Source organism: Balaenoptera physalus (assembly GCF_965194825.1).
Source record: "Balaenoptera physalus genome assembly, chromosome: 4".
In the NCBI taxonomy this organism is placed as follows: Eukaryota; Metazoa; Chordata; class Mammalia; order Artiodactyla; family Balaenopteridae; genus Balaenoptera; species Balaenoptera physalus.
In genome coordinates this window covers 61070796-61098305 of record NC_138891.1, presented here as the reverse complement: position 1 = coordinate 61098305, position 27510 = coordinate 61070796, and positions in this window count along the sequence as shown.

The following is a 27510-nucleotide window of genomic DNA, read 5'->3' as shown; positions in this document are numbered from 1 at the left end:
CCAAGGTCATGCAGCTAGTGAGTATCAAAGCTGGGATTGAAACCTGGGGAAAATGGCTCCCGAGTCTAAATTCTTAATCCTTACATACATGCCCTCTCGCTGATCCTGAATGAAATAATTAGGATTAAATGAAACAACCTATATTAAGGATCTATTACAGTGTTCATGGCACATAAATTTTTTTTTTTAATAAATTTATTTATTTGTTTATTTTTGCTGTGTTGGGTCTTCGTTTCTGTGCGAGGGCTTTCTCTAGTTGCGGCAAGCGGGGGCCTCTCACTGTCGCGGCCTCTCTTGTTGCAGAGCACAGGCTCCAGACGCGCAGGCTCAGTAATTGTGGCTCACGGGCTTAGTTGCTCTGCGGCATGTGGGATCTTCCCAGACCAGGGCTCGAACCCGTGTCCCCTGCATTGGCAGGCAGATTCTCAACCACTGCGCCACCAGGGAAGCCCGGCACACAGATTTATACTCCCTTTTACCCACTGTTGTTGTAACATTGTTAACTTCCTGGTCCTGAGGACTCGAATCTCAGCCAAACAAGTACAGTGCAAACAGACCATTCTGCCTCTCAATCAGACATAGCTCATCACCTAGAGGGAACTTAGAGCCTTTCGCATTCCTAGAGGGAAGCCTGAGCAGGGAGAGGTGAGAATGTTTTGATGGATGGGAGCGTGGTCAGGGAGGGCTTTGAGTGTCCATTCAGAGGCAGTGTAACGTAGGGTAAACGATATGGGCTTTGAAATCGACTGGGTTTGAATCCCAGCTCTGCCTACCTCATAGGGTAGTTGGGAAGATTAAATGAGATATGGTGTAAATGACATTCACCACACTTTCTCCTCTTAAATTCATTCACACTTACACAATTGGACACTGCCCAGCAGCCTAGATAGAAATAAGACTAACCTCAGAGTGAAAACTTTTAAAAATACATAGTTCTGTCTTAGATTTAGTCAGCAAGTGGATTGCATCAGGCACGATTGACACCAAGCTGTCAGGAAGGTCTGCTGGGGTCTGAGAACAAGGCAGGAATTGTGGGGGTCAGCAGGGGGGGAGGCTGGTGTGGTAGGTGAAGCTATGTCTGTCCCTAAAGCAGTGTGCTTGTTCAGTCATCGCAAAAACCTGGGTGAAATAACCCGTATGACTCTCAATCATTTACCGCTCAGAGTCTATATTCACCAAGCAACCTTTCAATTAACACCTAGGTCCCCAAAAGAGTGTCCAGGTAGAGTACACAGAAGAATTCTGGCCCTAGAAAGAAAAATCTGCATTATAAACATATAGAAATCAATCTTATATGAATTAGGAGCTATTGCTGTCCAGAAGGTAGAATAATCCTTATTCTCCTAACATCCTTTTGATTCTATCATCAGGAAAATTTTGGAAACCCCACCTTGAATCTCTGACTGCCTGAGCACCTACTTTTTGCCAGGCACAGTGAAGAATTCAACACTGAGATGACACGGTCCCTGCTGAAACAACTTAAAACCTAGGAGAGATAATAAGGCAAATACACCAAGAACTAAAATAAGGCACAAGTCGGACAAAATGCCATCTCATTATCACCTTGAAAAACCCCCAAGGCCAGGTTCAGGCCTCCTAGTTCTATTCAATTTAAGGAAGTGATAATGAGGAGAAAATGTTCATGCCCATTAAAAGGGTTCTTAACGGGTAGATCAAGACTAGCTGCTAAATGGTGGAATTTTACCTTTCTAGTTACATAGGTAATACATGTTAGCTTTTATGATATATACTTTATAAAGACTATTTCTACGAAAGGAGAAAAAAAGAGAAATGCATACATAGGGGGACAGAAGCATAATTTATTTATAGATAAAGAAAGGGCAAGAGGAGCTGATGGCAAAGGCCATTTGTCCTCACAGTGATGAGTGAATCAACAGGCATAATTCAGTGGCTCCCAAATCGTGCCAGTGCTGACCGGGCTGATGGCAATGAGAGCCTGCACTAGCCCAAACCCCGCGCTCACACATGGACCACCCTGCCCTGACACATGCACGCTCCTCTTCTTCCCCTCTAACATCCTACCCAGCCCTCTCAGCCCAGACCAAACAGTGCCTCTGCGCTAAGCTCTTCCTGCTGTCAGCTAATAGAAGGTATCCCATCCTTTTCCAAATTCCCACTTGTGTTGTCTCAAAGGCCTTATTGGCATTCCTCACATTTTGTCCTGCAGGTGGCTATGAGGTAACAAAAAGAATATCAGAAATTGATTCGGAAAACCTGAGTTGGAATTCAGATCTTATTGCCAACTAACTGTCGAACTGTAGGAATAATGACAGTTAAAACTGCAAGTCCTAATTCCCTATCTCAACAAATGGAGAAATGGTGTCCACTTCAAAGGATGACCAGGAGATTTCAGTGAGGAAGTTTCTGATAGTGATGACTCAGCTGCAAGGGCCGTACAAAACTGAACCCAGCAGGAAAGCACAGGACGTGCCCTTCATCAAAAATGGTTTCAAAGGGAAGAGTCTAGTTTTTAGGAAGAGGAGGAGGAAGATAGCTTGATGGAAAGATCCACAGAGGGAGTGCTTAACATACCTGTGATCTTCTCGTGGTAGGAGAGCATTCTAGACGCAAAATTAAAATAACGATATCCTTCATGTTTATGACAGTGGCCAGAAAGAATTAGACCTGAGAAAAGTATAGGGATATGTGTTAATAAACTAAGTAATATTTTAATTTGAATATATAAACAATAGACTTTAGATAAACAAGAATAACCTCAACATGGATCCCAACCAGAATCTTTAATCTATCCTGTGGACCAGACACCTGGGCCTCTCAGAACTGTTTTATTAGAACTGAACATGGGCACTTATGGACCAGTAGTAACTACTTAAAATCAACCCAAAGGCTGAGAATAAAGTTGTGGGGAAAACATCAGACTGAGAATCAGGGGAGCTGAATTCCCATTTTTTAGTCGTTAAGGTTTGTGAAGCAGCCTTGAGAGAGTCTCTGGGCCTCTGATTCTTCATTTCTATAATGAAACAAAGCCATGATTGTCTTCTCAGGGCCCTTTCAGCCCTGTGCTTCTCTGACAACTATCAAATCATCAAAGTTCAAGAGGTCAGTAATAAGCCCAGGGGAAAGCCATTCTGCTCACAGCCCCACCTTGAAGTCTTCAATTATGAAACCTCCATCCCACTCAAAGCATTCAGCAAACCCTGTGCTGGGCACTAGGGCTAGACACAGGTCACCAAGGAGCTGAATGCACATCAGGATGACCAAAACAGAAAAAATCGCCTAAGAATCAGAAAATCAGATAATCTTAAAACTAAAAGGAATTTATACATTAGCTGGTTCTAGTTCTGTCTTGTACAGAAAAGGAAACCAAACATGGTAAAGAGTCAGAAGTCCTTTTCCCAAGAATGCACAGCTAGAGGAAGATGCAGGAAGTACTAGATGGAAAGAGCACCAGACTGGGAGTCCTTGCTGTGCAAGGAACTAATTGTGCCACTCAGGGTCGGTGGCCACATCTCTCCAGGCTTCAGTCTCTCCTTCTGGGTAATTATGCATCTCAACTACTGCTTCCTCCACCCTAACCCTCTCTACAGTTGTGATGTTGAGATTGGAATCCAGGCCTCCTGACCAAAAAGAAATACGGATACTGCAGAAATGCACCCAATTGCAAAGTTCTGGGCAGATCAGAGGAGTGGTAGAAACCAGCTTGTCCTGGAGTCTGTTAGTACCCCAGGAGACTCATCTAAGAACTGGTTTATGTGTTTCTAAAAATACTCTTTATCTGGGCATGGAAAGACCTTTACTCATTTACTCATTCGGAAATGTGTAATTTTTTAGGTTAGGAAATAAAATAAATTGACAGTGAAGTCAGAGGACGAAAAGGTGTACGTAGGCAGAGGCTGTTTTAAAGCTGATAAAGCTTCAGTTCTGAGTCCTTTACTAGCAGGAACTCCTTCCAAGATGCTGGAAGGGCCCTCTCAGTGGGTTCACATGGTCGTATTGAAAGCCTGCACCTCAGATTGGGACCTGAACCCATGTGCCGGGACTCGAACCCAGCCTAAAACCGGATCGGGACTTAAACCCGGCCAAAACCCACAGTCTTCCAACTGAGATCACACACCTGGTTTCAGGACTTAATGAAGCTCAGGTTCTTTTTTTCTTTTTTTAATTAATTAATTAATTTATTTATTTATTTATGGCTGTGTTGGGTCTTCGTTTCCGTGTGAGGGCTTTCTCTAGTTGCGGCAAGTGGGGGCCACTCTTCATCGCGGTGCGCGGGCCTCTCACTATCGCGGCCTCTCTTGTTGCGGAGCACAGGCTCCAGACGTGCAGGCTCAGTAATTGTGGCTCACGGGCCTAGTTGCTCCGCGGCATGTGGGATCTTCCCAGACCAGGGCTCGAACCCGTGTCCCCTGCATTGGCAGGCAGACTCTCAACCACTGCGCCACCAGGGAAGCCCGAAGCTCAGGTTCTTGATGTCTCATCACAGAAAGAATTCAGTGAGAGACAAAGTGATAGGTAAGAAGTGGATTTATTTAGAGAGAAACTCCACAAAGTGTGGGCCATCTCAGAAGGTGAGTTGTCAGTTTTTATAGGGGTGGGGAATTTCATAGGCTAATGAGTGGGAGGAGTATTCCAGCTATTTCGGGAAGGGGTGGGGATTTCCAGGAATTGGGCCACAGCCCACTTTTTTATCCTTGGAACAGTCCTGGTGCCTGTGGGTGTGTCATTTAACTTCTGATGTGTTACAGTGAGCGCATACTGAGGCTCAGGGTCCAGTGGAAGTTGACTTGTCCACCGTCTTGGACCCATTTGATTCTAATCAGTTTATGTCATGTCTTCGGGCTATGTCATTCTTTAAAAGCTGTGCCCTGCTCCCTTCCCTCCTGTTTCAATACGATTGTATAAAATTTGTAGAAGCGAGATATTTTTGAATAATTTTTCTTAAAGAAGACAATGAGCTTCAGGCCCCATAAAACCTATATCCAGGGACTTCCCTGGTGGCGTAGTGGTTAAGAATCCGCCTGCCAATGCAGGGGACATAGGTTCAAGCCCTGGTCCAGGAAGATCCCACATGCCACGGAGCAACTAAGCTCAAGCGCCACAACTACTGAGCCTGCGCACCACACCTACCAAAGCCCGTGTGCCTAGAGCCCTTGCTCTGCAACAAAGAGAAGCCACCACAATGAGAAGCACGTGCACCGCAACGAATAGTAGCCCCCGATCGCAACTAGAGAAAGCCCGCGCACAGCAACGAAAACCCAACGCAGCCAAAAATAAATAAATAAATAAATAAATCTATTAAAAAAAAAAAAACAAAAACCTATATCCACTCCTGTCTTCAGGTCTGAATTTCTTCCCTTCTCTGCTCTTCTCTCCTCCTTCCTTTTTGCTAGGACTGGACAAAGCAAAGGGTTTTTTTTGTTTGTTTTTGTTTTGTTTGTTTTTTATGAAAAGAAATATACTACTTAAGATCAAGTCTGAGGAATTAAAAATAAGAACGTATAAAAAGTAAACTTTGAGTGAAACCATCACAGTGCCCTTGAACGAGATAGGTAGGGTGAGTTCTACTATCAGTGCAGTGAAGTTTGCGGAAAGTAAAACCCGGACTGCCTTTCATCTCATAAAAGTTTCAGCCATTTGGGTTGATTTGACACAACGGTGACAGATCAAAAACAAAAATTTGTCAAACAACACATTGTGCCAATTGTTAAAATGTATTTATTTATTATTAACTTGTCTATTCTGCTGATCAGTTAAGTCAAATAAAAATAAACCCATTTGATGACCTGGTCCACAAATTCATTTGTGGGTGAGATTTTTACAGTCACCACTAGAAGAACCCCAGAGGAGGATTCATTTAACTTTTGACCTCTTCTACCATAGAACAGAAAGGCCAAGTCCAGCTTCTCAACTTCATTGAATAGAACCCACCAACTGGAGATTGTTACTTTGTAGTGGGTGAAAATGTTTTTTTACAGGAGGGGCATTTGGTTGTGTTCCTTAGGTATGCCCCATAAACGCACTCTGCTTGGGACTAGTCTGTCCCTGTGAGAGGCCCACGTGTCTGACGGGAGATAGGGCATGGCGAATTGCGATATTGTGAGGATAATTAAATTATGTAGCTGTTACCAGATGCCTCTACCGGGTATAACCCCAAACTTTTACATATATCTCCACAGATTTCTGAGCTCTGCATTTAAAATAGAAACCTCTGTGAAGAAAACACAGGTTAACAACATTTTTCCTGTAAACAAAAAAGGAGAAGTCAAATATTTTAAGTATGAATCACTAGCAAAGCCAAATGAAGATCCTGAAGGTTCTTTCACAGGTTGACACACAATGACATCCTGGGAATGGAGAACAATTTCTCCTTTCTTTCTGAGGACAGACATTTGTCATTTCAGATGGAAGAGGTCAGCCTAAAGACAGATGATTCAGTAAAACATCACTTTCCTCTCCAGATTCTAAAATGCTATGTTTCCAAAACTTGCCAGATAAGAATTATCTGAGGCAACTGAGCAGATTTCCAGGGCTTAGGTGGAGTCCAGGAATCTGTGTTTTTAGCAAGCATCCCAGGTGATTCTTATCACCATCACAAAGGCAAGGTTCAGAGTGACCCCCAGAATCATCACATTGTTGGAATCGATACAGCAGTCACCGGGAAATGTACTTTAACGTGTATAGAGCTGGGAAGCCACTGGGGTTCCTGGCTTAGAATTTCATCTTCAAGCCAAGATGTTAAACATATCAATGAATGTGCGTTCCTTATTATTACCCATAATGGTTTCTTTCTTCATGTCTTAAGGGAATGCCATATGCCCAGAGTTCCTGGTAGCAGAAAACCAAAATATTAACAGAATAAATTACTCCAAACTAGACTTGTGCTGCTGAACTATCCTAAGGTTTTTGGAATATTAACAAACTTGGACCCGGTCAAGGATCATTAATAGCATTGTCCTCTGGGCATATTCTTTTAATGAAAACCTTCTGAATTTGCTTTCAACTGCCCCAGTATTAGCATCTTCATCATCCTGCAAAGAAAGCAAGGCGTTGGTTTTGCCAGCTCTTCAAAGCCTTCTCTGTGATACCTGCAGTCAGAAACGGCTCACCTTGGGGACACTGCCAGAACCCCTGGCTGCCTCTTCCCTTGCCCGCCAGTTCCAGCATGACCCAGACAGCTGAAAAATGCAAGGAAGGGTCCTGTCGCTGCCGAGAGGAAGGAAAAGATTCACGTCCTCCTCTCCAGGGATGCCCTCTAACTAAGAAGAGCTGCCAAGATCCAAGGTCAAGCTCATTACACACATGAATGGTGGGAAGAATCCCAGAATTATGAATAAAATATAAACCTGTGAGAAAGTGCCTCCTTACTATCAGACACTGGGCTCTCTCACATGTTATTAATATGTCATGGTTCTGTTTCCTCAACACAAGTGTAATTCTTTATTATTAATATCATTATTATTATTATTAATTTTTAAGATGATACATTCACATGTTCAAAACAAACAAGATACAAGGTGAAAAGTCTCACTTCTCCCCTTGTCTTCCATCTGCCTCGTTTCCTTCCTCCGGCCCAAACGTTACCACTCTATGTAATTTCTTGTATATTCTTCTAGAATTTATGCAAAAACAAGCAAATACAAATATATATTCATATTTTCCCTTGCTTTTTCTCACCCAAAAAATGGACCTTAGAACTCTTTCCATATTGGTGCAAAAAGAGCAGCTTTGTTCTTGTTTATAGCTGCATAGTATTGTATCATAGGATGCACCAATTTGTGATGAAACTATTGGTTTTCAGTCTGTTTTCCCCACAGTGAAATAAATGGCTTTGTTTCAAATACTTGAAAATTAAATAGGACCAGAAACACCAAGAGGGTCAGTGAAGTTGTACAAGCAGAATTTCTGGAGATGCTCAGATGGATATATTTAAGAAATATATTCTGTTCCATATAATTACAAAAATTATTTCCTATATCATGTTATACAATAAGAGCAGGCACAAAAGCATCTGAGAGAAATTAGAAAAGAATGTGAACCCAAATCTGGGTTAATTGAGGTAAAAAAAGGAAAAACAAGAGAGACAGAAGCCCAGCTTTGTTTCTGTAACAACTCCCTCTCAGCTTCGTCAGACTGCTCTCAGTTCTTAGAGGGACCAAGGCTTGTTCGAAAAGCTTCCTTGAGAATATGGACTCAAGCGGCCTAATTAGGAGGGGAAGAGAAGAGATTGGGTAAAGGGAAGGTCTGAAAGAAGACAAGGACGGCCATTTCCATGTGTTTCTATTCTAAGAAGCTAAACTATTTCCCAAGTAGTGTTTTCATGGTAGTATTTCCTCTAAGCTGTGATTTTACAAAAGGAAGACTTTTAACTCATAACTCAATGTCTTTGGCCACAACAATATTTAAAGCTATGTCCTTCGGTTTTTAACCAAGCCTTGAACTGTTGAGTCATATAGATATCTGTGATGTCCCCTTTCTAGGGTTTTCCTCTCAGAAGAGGTCAAAACAAGAGGTTTCATCTCTGGCTTAAAGCTTACTAATATTGATACATCAGTAAGTACATTTCAAAGTCATTTTACACTTCAAAAGAAAAATGTTCCAAATATTTCTAAAAAGTTGGGAGAACTTTAATGTGATCTCCACCTTTGAACTCTAGCTGGTGTTCAGTGACCTGGGATGTTAACTAAATTTAGCCAAAATTAAATGAGCATACTCATATGCTGCTCCTAAGAAAGATCATAAACAGGCACCACGCTTCTGGAGGACCATTTAGCTTTATATAGATAAACCTTTTAAAAATACATGCTTTTTTTTTTAATTGAGGTATAGTTGATTTACAATATTATATTAGTTTCAGGTGTACAACATAGTGATTCACAAATTTTAAAGGTTATACTCCATTTATAGTTATTATTAAATGTTATACTCCCTGTGCTGTATAATAAATATATACTTGCAGCTATTTATTTTATACATAGTAGTTTATACCTCTTAATCCCCTTCCCCTATCTTGCCCCTCCCCCTTCCCTCCCCTACCAGTGACCACTAGATTGTTCTCTATATCTGTGAGTCTGCTTCTTTTTTGTTATATTCACTAGTTTGTTTTATTTTTTAGATTCCACATATATGTGATATCATACAGTAGTTGTCTGTATTCATTCTTAGATTCTGAAGTCTAAGATTTGAGAGTCTGTACCAAGGAAACTTTATACTTTCGTTGCAGAAATGAAAAGCTATAGGAACTGGATTTAACAGGTGTTCTCAAATACTTTGGTCTCAGGACCCCATTATACTCTTAAAAATTATTGAATACACCACAGAGCGTTTATTTGAGTTGAATCTATTTATATTTGCTATATTAGAAATTTAAACTGAGAAACTGAACTAGAAACTCAAACAATCACTCAAGGGCTTTTCCTCCAGATGTTCACCGAGACTTCAGCCTGCAGCGGGAGTGCCTTATGAGTACTTCTCATTTCATCACACAGCATATTAATAGGACGTGAACTCATGGGTTGAAATTTCATAAAATTAATAATTTGTTATCTAATTAAATCGTTAGTTAAACGATTATTTAAATAAATTATAGTTTAACTGTTCTTTTATTATCTAATTATTTTTCAGTTATTAATTATCATTTATTTGCTAGGTATTAGTTATTACTGCACTATGCAAAATCCGGCAATAAAAACTGCAAGACATATGGGAAAATGGGTTTGGGGCACAACACTCAAAAACTTTTCAACGACACAGTAAAAAAAAAAAAAGGAACTTAAAAAAATAACACGGTTTTACACAAGTTAAATGTGCATTTTATAAATATGGCACTTTACCTGGAAAGAGACCCCAAGTTTGCTGTGGAAGCAGATGTCTGCCTGCCTGCCAGGCTGCCCGCTGGGGTCCGAAGCCCACCACCCTGTGTGAAAGAGGCAAAACACAATAGAGAGAAAAAGAGTGAGAGAAAGGTGAGAAGAAGAGAGGAAAATGAACAAAGAACAGGGAGGAACAATACAAAATAGGCTGAGAGGAAAGAGAAAGAAAGACAGGGAGGACGCTGGCCTGGCCAGGGTACCCGGGTTCCAGGGGAGGGAAGGGTAGCAGGTGGCCAGTTATGGGGGAGTGGTGGCAGGAGGATTGTCAGAATCAGGACAAAAAGTTGCAACACCAGATGTTGGTGGTCGTGGCTCATTGTCCTTGGGAGGGTGTTTGTATGTCTGTATGAGTGTGTGTGCGCACGCGTGCAGCTGGCTGCAGTTTTCTGCGTTCACCCAGTGTTTCTCCTGGAAGAAACTGAGCATACACGGACCTGCTCAACTGCTCCTTAGTAGTATTAATCATGTTGGGACAAATTTACATTTTCAAAACAAACATTACCAGTACTGACTGTATTTAGATGATCTGTATAAATCTGGAAATATGTACACCATGTTGACACTAGTTCTGTCTCAGTGTAGGATTATAAGTGACTTAAATTTTCTTCTTTCTGTTAACTTGTATTTGCTAAGTTTCCTTCAAGCAACATGTATTAATTTGTAATAAGAAATTGAAGAACATGCTTTTAAATTTAAAACTCCAGCCAAAAGGTGTGATCTGGTTCTAAAAACCAGCTACAAAATGGATTCTCTCCCTGAGCCAACCAAAAATGTTAGTCACCAACTAGTCTCTGGGGATCACACTGGAGCTTTATTCTGCATCCTCCAAGTCAAAGAGTCAAAAGGTGAAACTCCAGGCCCCTGAGGACTTGTCTTGGCCAGTCTCTTCATTTTACATTTAAGGAAATGGAGGCCCTAGGAGGTGAAATGATCTGCCCAAGGTCACGTAATTTGTTGGTGACAAAGCTAGAACAAAATCACAAAGTCTCCTAGCTTTCAGTTTAATTATCCTTTTCACTCTTCACTTCTTTTTTTTTTCCCTTTCTTTCTTTCTTTTTTTTTTTCTGCCTAATAGTCACAGAGGTATTGTGGAATAGGGATTGATTTACACAATACCAAATCAACAAATCATTTCAGTCCAAAGAAATCTAACAAAACAAAACAAAACTGTCAACGAGGTGAAAAATAAAATCATGCCAACTTCTTGTTTCGCATTGTATGGACAAAACAACCAGTAATTACATGGATGTTTCCCTTTTCAACTGGTTGCTTGTCACTGAGTTCTCATAGCCTCGGTATTAGACTAACCAAACATGGGGGTGGTGGGAGGGAGAGGAAGGGAAATCTTATTCTCTAAAAGCAAGTTAAACTCCTCAAAGCCCTAATACCCATATAAATAACGGAATTTGGACATTAGATTTAACAGCACTTTCCAGTAACAACCAACACTCTAGACTATGTAAGAAAACATCCTTTGAGAGGTCAGCCTGCTTGATAGGGACACTAGGTGCTCACAAATTCCCTGTATCCAAGTATCCTCAATGATCTAAAATAAAATAGGAAACATTGAAACACTTTTATGCCTCTTCAAAGAAAAAAAATGGAATTGTGTCTCCATGACACCAAGATGGTTTCATTTATCTGCCTAAAATCAATGATCTATATTAACTATAGAAAATTTTCAACTTGTTTTTAATATGCAGTTCACTCTGTGTACAGCTCAGCTGGCCAAGGCCTCAGTGACTACATCAGGAAAAAAGTACACCTTTTGAATTAGAAAAGATGGAAAACCTGGCCGGGCCAAACACCGCCTTCTCTCAAGCACCTGATGGGAACTAATGAAACACCTGGTTTCCGGCCTCCAACAATTAAGTAATCAGCTGCCTCTGGTTACCCCTAACAACTCACACAGACAAGGAGGTTACCAGGCAAACAGACTGGAACAATTCAGGATCCAGAGCCAACTGGAGCACTGAAATGACACATATTCCCAGGGCAGTCACTAACTTCCGGTGTAAAAAAAAGAAGTGGAATTATTTTTTATTTTTTTTTTTTTTTTTTTTTTTTTCACACACACACACTGTATTTTATTTTTACAAGAGATAAATAGACTGACACCAAGCATTGTACATGGATGACTACAACAAAAGCAAGAATGATTGCAATTACCAAACATGAAACACACTCATACTATGTCATAATACTGACATTCAGTCCAGTAATCCTCCACTGTAACAGCTCCTTTACTTTGCAGTGAAAATTGATTTGTATATTCTTTGCCTCTGAGTCCTTGTGGGATTTTTTTTTTTTTTTTTAATTCAGACAGAAAGTCACAAAAATTATACTCATCCTCATCAGTTCACTCAGTCCCATGTAATTAATTGTTTTTTTTTTTATCTTGATCTTTTGTTAGCACTTTTATGAGTTCATCAGTTTTTCATCAGAGTTCTGAAAATGCTTATTCATTCAGTTCAGCAGTACAGTCAGTTACCAGAAACCTGTACTTGTCAGAGTCTTTTCCATGAATTTCTTGAAGATGAAACCCTTTTATAGGAACATATTTGCAAAATCATCAGAGTACACCCAGAACTGTCTGTAAATGACAAAAGACTTAAAAATGACCACGGTAAAAGATTTGATGAAAGTTCATAATAATGCAGTTGACAAGAAAATTAGTTATTTCTGAGATATACATTTTAAAGTAATAGCTAGGATTATTACTTATAACATTATACCAGAACATATAAGATTTTTAGAAATTTCATGTAATGTCTGAAACATTTATATTAACATATTTCCATACATATTTCCATACAAATACAAATATAAGATTTTTAGAAATTTCATGTAATATCTGAAACATTTATATTAACATATTTCCATACAAATAACCCAATGAAAGTTTAGTATTAGTTGTTTTGTTTGCTTTTTTATACTGCAGGTTCTTATTAGGCATCAATTTTATACACATCAGTGTATACATGTCAATCCCAATCGCCCAATTCAACACACCACCATCCCCACCTCCCCGCAGTTTTCCCCCCTTGGTGTCCATATGTCCATTCTCTACATCTGTGTCTCAACTTCTGCCCTGCAAACTGGCTCATCTGTACCATTTTTCTAGGTTCCACATACATGCATTAATATACGATATTTGTTTTTCTCTTTCTGACTTACTTCACTCTGTATGACAGTCTCTAGATCCATCCACGTCTCAACAAATGACTCAATTTCGTTCCTTTTTATGGCTGAGTAATATTCCATTGTATATATGTACCACATCTTCTTTATCCATTCGTCTGTTGATGGGCATTTAGGTTGCTTCCATGACCTGGCTATTGTAAATAGTGCTGCAATGAACATTCGGGTGCATGTGTCTTTTTGAATTACGGTGTTCTCTGGGTATATGCCCAGTAGTGGGATTGCTGGGTCATATGGTAATTCTATTTTTAGTTTTTTAAGGAACCTCCATATTGTTCTCCATAGTGGCTGTATCAATTTACATTCCCACCAACAGTGCAAGAGGGTTCCCTTTTCTCCACACCCTCTCCAGCATTTGTTGTTTGTAGATTTTCTGATGATGCCCATTCTAACAGGAGTGAGGTGATACCTCATTGTAGTTTTGATTTGCATTTCTCTAATAATTAGTGATGTTGAGCATCTTTTCATGTGCCTCGTGGCCGTCTGTATGTCTTCTTTGGAGAAATGTCTATTTAGGTCTTCTGCCCATTTTTGGATTGGGGTGTTTGTTTCTTTGATATTGAGCTGAATGAGCTGTTTATATATTTTGGAGATTAATCCTTTGTCCGTTGATTCATTTGCAAATATTTTCTCCCATTCTGAGGGTTGTCTTTTCGTCTTGTTTATGGTTTCCTTTGCTGTGCAAAAGCTTTGAAGTTTCATTAGGTCCCACTTGTTTATTTTTGTTTTTATTTCCATTACTCTAGGAGGTGGATCAAAAAAGATCTTGCTGTGATTCATGTCAAAGAGTGTTCTTCCTATGTTTTCCTCTAAGAGTTTTATAGTGTCCAGTCTTATATTTAGGTCTCTAATCCATTTTGAGTTTATTTTTGTGTATGGTGTTAGGGAGTATTCTAATTTCATTCTTTTACATGTAGCTGTCCAGTTTTCCCAGCACCACTTATTGAAGAGACTGTCTTTTCTCCATTGTATATCTTTGCCTCCTTTGTCATAGATTAGTTGACCATAGGTGCGTGGGTTAATCTCTGGGCTTTCTATCTTGTTCCATTGATCTATGTTTCTGTTTTTGTGCCAGTACCATATTGTCTTGATTACTGTAGCTTTGTAGTATAGTCTGAAGTCAGGGAGTCTGATTCCTCCAGCTCCATTTTTTTGCCTCAAGACTGCTTTGGCTATTCGGGGTCTTTTGTGTCTCCATACAAATTTTAAGATGATTTGTTCTAGCTCTGTAAAAAATGCCATTGGTAATTTGATAGGGATTGCATTGAATCTGTAGATTGCTTTGGGTAGTATACTCATTTTCACAATGTTGATTCTTCCAATCCAAGAACATGGTATATCTCTCCATCTGTTGGTATCATCTTTAATTTCTTTCATCAGTGTCTTATAGTTTTCTGCATACAGGTCTTTTGTCTCCCTAGGTAGGTTTATTCCTAGGTATTTTATTCTTTTTGTTGCAATGGTAAATGGGAGTGTTTCCATAATTTCTCTTTCAGATTTTTCATCATTAGTGTATAGGAATGCAAGAGATTTCTGTGCATTAATTTTGTATCCTGCAACTTTACCATATTCATTAATTAGCTCTAGCAGTTTTCTGGTGGCAGTTTTAGGATTCTCTATGTATAGTATCATGTCATCCGCAAACAGTGACAGTTTTACTTCCTCTTTTCCAATTTGTATTCCTTTTATTTCTTTTTCTTCTCTGATTGCCGTGGCTAGGACTTCCAGAACTATGTTGAATAATAGTGGTGAGAGTGGACATCCTTGTCTCGTTCCTGATCTTAGAGGAAATGCTTTCAGTTTTTCACCATTGAGAATGATGTTTGCTGTGGGTTTGTCATATATGGCCTTTATTATGTTGAGGTAGGTTCCCTCTATGCCCACTTTCTGGAGAGTTTTTATCATAAATGGGTGTTGAATTTTGTCAAAAGCTTTTTCTGCATCTATTGAGATGATCATATGGTTTTTATTCTTCAATTTGTTAATATGGTGTATCACATTGATTGATTTGCGTATATTGAAGAATCCTTGCATCCCTGGGATAAATCCCATTTGATCGTGGTGTATGATCCTTTTAATGTGTTGTTGGATTCTGTTTGCTAGTATTTTGTTGAGGATTTTTGCATCTATATTCATCAGTGATATTGGTCTGTAATTTTCTTTTTTTGTAGTGTCTTTGTCTGGTTTTGGTATCAGGGTGATGGTGGCCTCATAGAATGAGTTTGGGAGTGTTCCTTCCTCTGCAATTTTTTGGAAGAGTTTGAGAAGGATGGGTGTTAGCTCTTCTCTAAATGTTTGATAGAATTCACCTGTGAAGCCATCTGGTCCTGGACTTTTGTTTGTTGGAAGATTTTTAATCACAGTTTCAATTTCATTACTTGTGATTGGTCTGTTCATATTTTCTGTTTCTTCCTGATTCAGTCTTGGAAGGTTATACCTTTCTAAGAATTTGTCCATTTCTTCCAGGTTGTCCATTTTATTGGCATAAAGTTGCTTATAGTAGTCTCTTAGGATGTTTTGTATTTCTGCGGTGTCTGTTGTAACTTCTCCTTTTTCATTTCTGATTTTATTGATTTGAGTCCTCTCCGTCTTTTTCTTGATGAGTCTGGCTAATGGCTTATCAATTTTGTTTATCTTCTCAAAGAACCAACTTTTAGTTTTATTGATCTTTGCTATTGTTTTCTTTGTTTCTATTTAATTTATTAAAAAAAGTCCAGGACTTAGCAGCCATTTGCTGAGGTGCCCTCATCAGCGTAAAACATGCATAGTAAACCAACTCAAGAGGGCAGTTGCGGTCAGAAGTATCAGGCTTCCCAGCCTCACCAGAGGTCAGTCTGTCTGACAACTAAGGGCCCTGCTTTTCCCTTAAATAATATTTACTGGTGTTTTTACTTTATCTGGTTTTATTTTCTGTAATTTTATTTATGGTAAGGCTCAGAAAGGTAAATTCTGAAATTTTAAATAAATGCAAAATAATAATAATAATCAAGCAAAGGACCACTTAAATAAAATAAGCCATCTTGAACTAGAACTGAAGGCTGTCACCAATTTAGCAAAGACACACAATGAAATCTCATATTACGGAAGCCAGTTTCTAGATTCAGGGGGACTGAGAAAACGAATGAATTAAAAGCAAAATTTTATTTAAATGGCTTTAACCCAAAGTAGCTTTTTGGGGTTTTATTTGTTTTGAGGGAGAGATTTTTAATTGCAAATGCAATTTCTTTAATAGATATAGGACTATTCATATTTTCCATTTCTTCTCGTGCCAGTTTTGGTAAGTGATCTCTTTGAAGGAATATGTTCATTTCTTCCAAATTTTTGAGTTTATTGATGTTAATATGTCCATACTATTTCTTTATTATCCTATTACCTTTTAATGTCTATACTTAGGATCTTTAATGATGTCACCTCTTTTATTCCTGATATTGGTGATTTCTGTCTTTTTTTCCTTGCTGAATCTAGTTAGAGTTTTGCCAATCATATAGACGTTTTTCAAAGAAGTTTTTAATTTTCAAAGGAAGCACTATTGTTTTTCCTCCCATTGCAGCTTTATTTAATAAGCGTGGTCCATCAGTTCTATTTTATTTTCAAGATGGGTCTGTGTCCCAGCCCTCCACCCACTGCAGCCGCTGGTAGGGGTTGGTAAGGTGGGCCAGCCTGGAAAGTGCTTACTGAATCTGTGTGGGCCAGGCAGTCCTCAGAGTGCCCCCATTTTCCATTGTACATTTCATTGATTACTGTTCTTATTTTTAATTTCTTCTCTTTTTTTTACTTACATCAAGTTTAATTTGCTATTCTTTTTCTAGGTGCTTGGTATGGCGGCTTGGATTGTCGATTTTAGACCTTTCTTATTTTTCTAATGTAAGCGTTCAAAGCCATAGATTTATTTCCCTTTTAGCATTGCTTCAGCATCAGTCTACAAATTTTTTTTATATTTTCTTTGACCCGTGGGTTATTTAGGAGTAATCATTTAATTTCCAAACATTGGGGGATATTCCAGGAATCTTACTGTTATTTGCATTTAATTTAATTCTACTTTGGTCAGAGAATATATTCTACATTATTTCAAATTCCAATCTTTTAAATTTATTGAGACTTGCTTTATTTGTTCAGCATATCATTTATTTTTGATGAATAGAAAAAATTGGATAAATAGAAAACAAATAGCGGGACTTCTCTGGTGGTGCAGTGGTTAAGAATCCACCTGCCAATGCAGGGGACACGGGTTCAATCCCTGATCCAGGAAGATTCCCACATGCCGCGGAGCAATTAAGCCCGTGAGCCACAACTACTGAGCCCGCGCGCCTGGAGCCGGTGCTCCGCAACAAGAAAAGCCACCGCAATGAGAAGCCCACTCACCGCAAGGAAGACTAGCCCCTGGTCGCCGCAACTAGACAAAGCATGCGCACAGCAATGAGGACCCAACACAGCCAAAAAAAAAAAGAAAAAGAAAGAAAACAAATAGCAAGATGGTAAATTAAAGCCCAATCACGTGGTTAATTCTATTAAATAAAAGTAGTTGAAACACTATAATTTATAAAACAGAAGTCCCTGGTGGTCCAGTGGTTAGGACTTGGCACTTTCACTTCCGGGGCCTGGGTTCAATCCCTGGTTGGGTAATTAAGATCCTGCAAGCTCTGAGGCACAGCCAAAGGAAAAAAACAAACAAACAGATTGTCACACTGAATTTAAAAAGCAAGATTCAGTTACATGTTGCCTGTAAAAAAAACTTTAAATACATAGACACTGGTAGGTTAAAAATAAGAGGATGGAAAAAAGATACAAAGTATAAGAAATCAGGAATGTCTATATTAATATCAGAGAGAGTAGATTTCAGAATAAGGAATATTATCAGGGATGAAGAGAGACATTTCATAAAGTAGAAGATCAGTTCATTAAGAAAACATAACAATACAAAATGTATAATGAACCCAATAGCAAAGTTTCAAAATTCATGAAGCAAAAACTTATAGAAGTGAAAGGAAAAACAAACCCATGTAACTGGCTATTTCAACACTTCTTTCTTAGTAGTTGATAGAACAAGTAGACAGAAAATCAGAAAGAGTATAGAAGACTTGAGCAACACTACTAACCAACTAGACCTATTGACATTTATAGAACCCTTCATTCAGCAATAGAAAATTTTGACTTTTTAGATGTTTTTAGAATGTCTTCAAGGAAAATGAAGACAATTATGTATTAAGATGTATCATCTGGAAAGACTACAAACCTGAAATTAAAAAAAAAAACCCCACATACATCTGAATTGAAGACAATATTTCTCAAATTTGGCTGAATATTAGAATCAGCTGGGAAACTTTTTAAAACTTGATGCCTAGAACATACCTCAGACCAATTAAATCAGAATCAAATAAGAGAAGTGATGACTGCAAGAGCCTTTGGACTGGTTCTAGACCATATTGTTAGATAGTAAAGTTTCTCTTGGGAGGCCTCGACTTTCCTTTTTTCTTGCTTAACCCCTTTCATGAAGGCTTCCTCTCACTGCATCTCATCCCATTAGGTCATAAAAGTTAGTGGGATTGGCCACGGTGTAAGAGAGCACAGGTGCACGTGACTACCAACCATTTGTGAACTAATACAATAGCTGCACCCCAAAAGGATGCATGAAAATTGACAGGGACCAGAAGAGAATAAGATAACAGCTGAGGCATTAAAGGCAATCTAATTGTGGCCAATTTGTTTCCCCTTTTAAAATATTTTTACTTCTGTTACAATGTTGTAACTAAAGATTAGAATAAAGTAAAATTTTAAAAGCCCACCCTTATTTTGGATTATAACTTCCATCCATAATATCCACTGAGGTCCTCTTGAGCCCTAAAAAACAAGCCTGATATCCTCTCTGCTGTGGTCTGAATATTTGTGTGCCCCTCACAAAATGCACATGTCGAAATCCTAACTTGCAAAGATGCTGATGGGGCCTTCAGGAGATGCTCAAGTCACAAGGGTGGAACCCTAGTGAATGGGATTAGTGCCTTATAAAAAAGGCTCGAGAGATCCCTAGCCCCTTCCACCTGTGAGGATAAGGTCAGGATACCAAGAGAAGTCTGTAACCTGGAAGAAGGCCCTCACACAACCATGCTGGCACCATGATCCTGGACTTTCCAGCCTCCAGAATTGTGAGATGGAAGTTTCTGTCGTTTATTGCCACCCAGTCTGTGGTATTCTGTTTACAGCAACCTGAATAGACTAAGATACTCTTCCTTGTCAGAACACTTTACATCTGTTCATTCTCCTTTGTTTCTGCCATTTGAAGAAGAATTTTGCCATTTGAAGAAGGAGGCAAAAGCCTCCTACTTTTATGTTTTTAAGTGTAATTTATTAATATAAAAATATCATGTTACTAATTATTCTTCATATACTGTAAATTCTTCAAGTAAATTTTCATAGCTTCCTACCACATCGTGATTTGCTTCTGAGCCCCTATTGTTGGACATTTAAGTTACTTCCATTTTTCACTCACAAATAAAATGCCAGTGAACATTTGCTGATAAATCTGTGGGTTCATTTCTGATTATTTCCTCCAGATACTAGGCCACTTGTCTGGAAGACCATGTTATCAGTACCCTGGATGACATCAGCATTTTGGGCAGCAACCTGAACACACTACTTATTCATATCAAGCTTTCAGCTAACCCAGAGAGCCCTCTTTTCCCACACTTGTTGCTGCTTAACCACATCTCCTCTACCCAGAGCCCAACACATTTTGTTATCAACCCATTCATTCCGAGCCTATCAAAATTAAGTTTTTATTTCTTAGTTTCCAAAGCAGTACAAGTTGAATGTAGGAAATGGGAAAAAACAGACAAGCTCACAGATACCAATAAAAAATATTTGCCACAGACATAGAAAACAAATTTATGGTTACCACAGGCCAGGGGAGGGGAGGGATAAATTAGGAGTAATGGATTAACAGATACATACACACAAAAAAATTTTTTTTGCTAGTCCACAGCCAAAAAAATTTTTTTTCACAGAATTAAGACCACACAGTTTTTCTAGTTGCCTGGAACCCACACCTTATTAGAAGGAGGCTCTGTTGAGATATCTCCTCCCACACATCTCCTACTCACTCTGATGCCTCACAAAGTAGGACTCACTTCGTGACTCACTCCAGAAGCCTGGGTGCTATCAGCCTTGCCTACTCTAGAACTTCCTGGCTTTCTCCCAATTCAGAAGGTTCACAGCCTTTTGGGGATGCCTTACATGCCACCTCCCTAGGTCCATTCCCAGCCTATATTTCGTGTCTAGCTGCCTCCTTAATGTGGAATCATCAGAGGAATGAGCTCTATTTCTGGCAATACTGAATGAGGCGGCCCTTGTTAGGCAACTATTAATGTCAGTGCAACTTCTAAGTTCAGCAAATATTTATTATGGGCTTGCTCTATGCCCAGCTTCAAGCTGAGACACCCTGATTCACTGAAGCACAAAAAGCTCCTTCCTTCAAAGAGCTCAGAGGATGGAGTAGAAACATCCCTCAGGGAGTAATTCACAAATTGTCTAGGAAGCAAAATATTAAGGTTTTAAAGCTAATGAACATATAAGAATAGCCTCGTGACACCCAGCCGTCTCGGCGCAGCTGATCACCCGCTCTTTTGTACCGGAGTGTCAATACCCCTAGCAGAGCACTTAGCTTACCTTTGGACTTATGTATTTACGAGTCTGTCTCCCCCACCAAACATAGTGCCCCGATTCCTCGCTGCGTGCCCAGGATCAACGCAGTACTGAACAAAGTAGACCATCAGCAAACACTCACAGAAGGTACAGATGTTTTCATCCGTATGTGATTGCCACAGGGAAAACCACTTTTAAAATAACAAATACCACACGCTTTAAAATCTGCCACTATACTATACATCTTAGCAAATGTAGTCTTAAAGCTTAAAACAAGTTTGTCATTATTGTAATTAATATTATTCCAATTTCTTGAACAATATTTTAATACCTTTTCTTTTTCTATTTGAAAAAAAAGTTTCAATATTTTTTTCTTTGCCTTTTTGTTGTCTAATACATGGTGAATATTTAGGTGCTTACATGATCTAAAAATGTATGTTTTCCTATTGTGTACCACAGGTTCATTATATACCAACTAGGTCAAATTTATTACATTGTTTTTCAAAATAAAGAATTTTTGATATTAAAAAAAAATCTGCCACTAACTCTTTTGAAATAGTCATTAAGGATAGCGGGGAGGAGAAAATGAAAATTATTTTGATATCTCAAGGCTAAAATGTCATTCCCACTATTTTACAACTTTGCAAACACATTATGGATTTCCCCGAAAAGTATTTGTATCTGGGTGGTGAAACCCATGGGAGGAAAATGTAAATGCCAAGAAATCTGGGCAATGTCTCCACATCAGATTGCAGAAGAGAAAGAATAAAAGCTCACAAGTGCTAATCTAACCCCAAACTGACAAAATTAATGTAGGCTTTCTGGAAAGTCTGGGCTGAGTAAGTTCTAGTGCTTGGAAAAATAGGTAAACAGTCCCTTCTTCTGGTCATTATCTTCTGAAATGCACAAGACATTAAATAAACAGTCATATTATGTTCAAAATACTTCTAAGATGAAAAAGACTGTCAGCCAAGCATTTGGAGAAGATAATAGCAAAGAAAAGACAACGTTGTATAACTAAGACATCCGGAAAATAAAAATCATTTAGCAGGCTTTCAGAACTGACAGGTTTTGAAGAAGGCAGGTTTCTTCCTACCTAAATTTTTTCTAAGAAAAAAAGGTTTTAAAAAATAATGTTTTGGGGCTTCCCTGGTGGCGCAGTGGTTGAGAGTCTGCCTGCTGATGCAGGGGACACGGGTTCGAGCCCTGGTCTGGGAAGATCCCACATGCCGTGGAGCAACTAAGCCCGTGCGCCACAACTACTGAGCCTGCGTGTCTGGAGCCGTGCTCCGCAACATGAGGCCGCGACAGTGAGAGGCCCGCGCACCGCGATGAAGAGTGGCCCCCGCTCACCACAACTGGAGAAAGCCCTCGCACAGAAACGAAGACCCAACACAGCCAAAAATAAATAAATAAATAAATAAGTAAATAAATTTATTAAAAAAAAATAATAATAATAATGTTTTGTTGTTTAGTTATTTATTTTGGTGGCTTAAGGGCTGGAAAGGATTTTGGACATGCTTAAGCCCAACTCCGCCTTTTCCCCACTGACAGGTGAAGAAACTGAGGTCCTAAGGACTTTTCAAAGTCAAGAGCAGAACAGAGCCTGGGGTCTCAGTATGGAACTCCGGTACCCCTGATCACAACAAACAAATGCACCGCCATCCCCTGAACTTGATGCAAGAGGCCGTGCTCAAAGGGTTCAGGGGCAACTCCAGGGGCTTTTAAAAAAACCAGACAATACAACAAGTAAACGCACTAGACTGGATCCTGCATTGGAGGCAAATTCTATAAAGCACATTATTGAGATAATTTTTGAAATTTCATTATCAATAATAGTATTTAAGGGCTTCCCTGGTGGCGCAGTGGTTGAGAATCTGCCTGCCAATGCAGGGGACACGGGTTCGAGCCCTGGTCTGGGAAGATTCTACATGCCGCGGAGCAACTAGGCCCGTGGGCCACAACTACTGAGCCTGCGCGTCTGGAGCCTGTGCTCCGCAACAAGAGAGGCCGCGACAGTGAGAGGCCCGCGCACCGTGATGAAGAGTGGCCCCCGCTTGCCACAACTAGAGAAAGCCCTCGCACAGAAACGAAGACCCAACACAGCCATAAATAAATAAAAAATAAATAAATAAATTTAAAAAACAAAACAAAAACAAAACAGAGGCCCCCCATCACTGCTCATGAAACCATTGTTTAAAAAAAAAAAATAATAATAATAATAATAATAGTATTTAATAAATGTTACATTTCCAAAATTTGCTAACTCCCATGGTTATATAAGAAAATGTCCTTGTTCTTAGGACATACGAGTACTTTACTGAAGTATTAGCAGTAAAGTGGCATATAAAGCGTGGAGCTTATTTTTTTTTTTTAATATTTATCTTCATTTATTTATTTATTTGGCTGCGTAGGATCTTTCGTTGTGACGCGCGGGCTTCTCTCCACTTGTGGCACATGGGCTCTAGAGTGTGCAGACTTACTACATCCCCACTACATGTGGGGCCTTAGTTCCCCGACCAGGGATTGAACCTGAGTCCCCTGCATTGGAAGGCGGATTCTTAACCACTGGACCACCAGGGAAGTCCCAGCTGGAGCTTATTCTTGAATGGTTCAGAAAAAACACATTTTTTTAAAGAGACAGAAATAAAACAAATTTGGCAAAATATTAACAATTGGTGAAACTGGGTGAGGGGTCTACGGCATTCTTCGTACGAGTCTTGCAACTCTTCTGTAAGTTGAAAGTTTTTCAAAATAAAACGTTCAAAAACATTTTAAAAACTAGATATTCTGTATATTTATTCTGGTCCGCTGAGCAAAAGTGCTTGGTGACTCCGTCTAGACTGGGCCTGCTCTGAAGGGGAAGGTGACAAGCATCTACTTGGCACAGATTTCAGGACACAGAGTCTCCATCAGACAGAATGCCGAGCCACTGAGCAGGCCAAGCACTCCATTCGAGTCAAGATCAACTGGAAACAGCAGAGGCAGAGCCCTGAGGCAGGTGAGTCAGTTTAGGGCACAAGCTCTGGGGCCAAACAAGCTTACAGTCCTTGCTTTGCCGCCGCTCACTGGCTTTGTGACTGAGGGCAAGGAGCTCAACTTCTCTGCATCTCAGCACCTCCAGTAAATGGCGCTAACAATACCTACTTCACAGAGTGATAGTAAGGATTAGATTACGCAATGCAGACAAACCTCTAAGCCTGGCACAAATACATGTCATGATAAAAGTACAGCTGCCAGAAAACATCTTATTCACTCATTCATTCATTTGCCCCTTCATTCAAATCCACAAGCTTATATTTCAATAAGAGCCGTGCCAGGCACAGGGTGTCCAGCAAGGTACGTAACCATTTCCTCCCTCAGAGGGCTTACATTCTAGGAAAAGTTGGCAGGTAAATAGACAATTACACTAAAAGTGTGACCAGGGATGGGAATGGCCAGCGTGAGAGGAGGTTTAGCACTGCGTGGGAACACTGGGACAGGTACCTAAGTCAACCTGAGGGGGCCAAGGAGGAACTGCCATCTCAGTGGAGACCTGGAGGATGGGTAGGAGTTAGACAGGCAAAGGGGGGTCAGAGGGAAGGATGTTCCAGTCGGTGGGAGCAGAAAATATAAAGAGAGACAGGTTGCGGAGCCTTTCAGAAAACAGCAGCCCGGGTATGTACCAGCAGAGGTGCCAGTGATGCTAGAGATAGCACGTAGTGAGACATGTTTCTCGGTGATGAGGCTAAACAGAAAGGTCAGAGCCGCAGAGAGATCCTCCAAGTGTTAAGGAGCTGGGGTTTGTCCTGAAGAAACTTCTGATAGACTATAAGCAGAGGACAGATGAAAAATCATGCTGGCTGCAACCCACTCCTCTAAGACCAAGGCTGTGCAAGAAACTCTGGCTGGAGATGATGATGATGGTGGTGATAGGAACTAGGCTAGATTCCAGAAGAATCTGGAGAGAGCATAAAAGGATTTCGTACTTGCCTGAGGATAATTTAGAAGAGGGAGGAGTCTAGGAAAACTTGGGTTTCTAGGTCATGAGGGGTATTTCCTTGGCTGGATGGTGTCCCCATTAACTGAAACAGGAACTATGTGGAAGGTGGTAGACACACAGGGAAGGAATGTTCTTCTGCTACTAGAAATTGCTAAGTTTATCAGTCACATGGGGTGGGGTAGGGTGCATCTGGGTGGGATGGGAGGGATAGAGAGAAGGTGGGGCAGGAGAGTATAATCTAAACGGGTCAAACGTGATATAGAGATAAAGTTCCCCCTTCTCACGGTTTTGCCAAGGGCCAGGTTGACAAATTAAACATCTTGAGAACTTGTAATCCTCCCACTAAGAATTATGTGAAGAAATAGCTGACAACTGAAAAAATTTTAAGATGCATACATTCTATGAGCCAGCAATTCCACTTCTAGAAACCTGTCCTGCAACTCTACTGGCATTTGTGAACACAAGATGAACATACAAAGTCTTCCCATGGGGAATTAATAAATCAACCATGGTACAGCCTTACTATGGAATACAAATAGCTATTAAAAGAATGAGGTAGTAGGGGTAAATCTACATGGGAAATGGAAAAAACTCTGAAATGTATTGAATAAAAAAGCAGACATAAGCAGTAGAACACCACCTCTAATATTATCCCATTTCTGTTTACTAAAACAGTCATGTAGGTTTGGGAGCCAGGACTGTATTAGGTATGTGTGTGTGTGGGTACGTGCAGTATAAAGAAATGGAAGGATATATATTGAACAGTTAACATCCCAGGCATGAGAGTAGAATAGGGGAGAGAAGTTTAGGGGTAGGATAAAAGGGAACCTGTAATTGCATAAACATGTTCTGTTTTGTTTGAATTTCTTTTACAATAAACATGTCTTCACATTACATGTGTATATATTTTTAAACCATCTAAAAATTGGAGGAGGACTTTGAGAGATGCAAAGAGAGCTCATTCAATAAATATTCTTTCAGTTTCTACCGTTCATCAATCACTAATTAGACGCTGGGGATACCGCAGTGAACAACAATAGCAGTGGTGCTTCCCGCATAGATCTTATAGTCTAACAATGAAGGCAGACCATAATAAGGAATGACAACACCTTGACCAAGAGTGATTAGGTCTTATTGGGGCACATAGGAGCCCTAGAAGAAATCAAGGATGGCTTTCTGGAGGGGGTGCCATCTAAACTGAGACCTGGAAGATTAGCAAGAGTTAGGAGAGAGAGTTTCCAGCAGACGATACTGCAGAGGTCACTGAAGCTGAAGACACTGTTGGTGAGCAGCTGGGTAGAGCTGGGACCTAGTGAGAGAGGCAGAGTGAGACATGAGGCTGGGGTTTAAAGCAGGTCTAGGTTACGAAAGAGCAAGTGTGCACCAGGCCAAAGAATTTGGATTTTACCTTCACTGTGCCAACCACTGACAAGTTTTAAGCAAGGCAGTGAAATCTGCAGGTTTGCCCTTCAGAAAGATCACTCTGTCAGCAGCTCTTCTCAATTGTGTACTCAGACATATGGATGGGATCAGTTGGAGGGAAAAAGGTAGAAGATTCAGGATCCCTGGTTTAAAAGAGAGACCGTAGAAGAGCAAGTCTGGCTGCTCTAGACCAGTTGAATTAATACAAGCAAGCGAAGCAAGTGACAGAAGTGGGAAACAAGCAGCTGACCATCTAATAGAGAAGGAAAGCAGATAACCAGTAAGTACAAATAACCATATTAAATATTAAGGGTGAGGTAAATGCTAGAAGTCTAAACACTAACCCTGCAGCATAGAGAAAGGAGTAGCTGATGGCTAGTGGGAGGACCAAAAAGGATCCTGGACGAGGTGGTATTTGCAATGGGTGGTGAAGGTTGCATAGAACCTTCAAGAAGCAAAAGTCCACAGTAGCGTATTTTGTTAGAGGGAACTGCGTGGACACAGACAGAAAGACAGAAAAGCCCAGAAAGAAGTTCCGTGGAGCTGGAGGGCATTGGTGCTTATGAGTATGTCATGGGAAAGCAAGATGGAAAAGTGAGTTAGGATCTGATACTGATCACAATACTAGCTCATAGGAACGGCGCTTGTGCCAAGCTCTGTTTCTCGTAACACCTGGCATAACATGTATGTGCTTCCTTGTCTATTGTCTGAATGTGCACTGGAGTGAAAGTTCCATGAGGGTCAGTCTCATTTACCACTATCCCCCAAAGCCCACTTCAGTGGCTGGCTTCCAGTAAGTGCTCAACCAGTATTTGTTGAATGGGTACATGAATGAGTGAATGTAAAGTGGGAGAAATAAAATGTAAAGCCCTTCATACAGGAAACGCATAAAATACAGAGGTATTTAATAAATCGTAACTACTATTCATAGTTATATGAATAATAGTTATTGTAACTATTATTCATAGTTATATGAATAATAGTCATTATCGTCATCATGCCTTGGGGAGAATTAGAAGAAAATTCAATTCTTCCAATTGGGTTAGGAAGGTTGGCCAATTATCTTGTCAAAACATCTTGATTAAAATATTTCATTACTCCTGAAAGTTCATTGACTGTACCGTAAACTTAAAATCTTTAGCAAGGTTGTCAAAGTCTTTCATTCTTTAATTCCAGCCTAATTCTAAGTTCAAGGTTCATTCACTAGAGGCTATTCTTCTTCTCCGATCCCTACCCCCATATAGCTAACAGTTTCATTCCTCTTAGTTCACTGGCAAACTCAAAAGCCTTGGGTGGTGGTGGGGGAGATGGATATTAACATAAAGGCATTAAATAAATAATAATAACAATATCCAGTGTTAGCCCATTCCCCAGAACTATGCTAAAGCAAATTACTCATTAACAACCTACCGGTAGGTA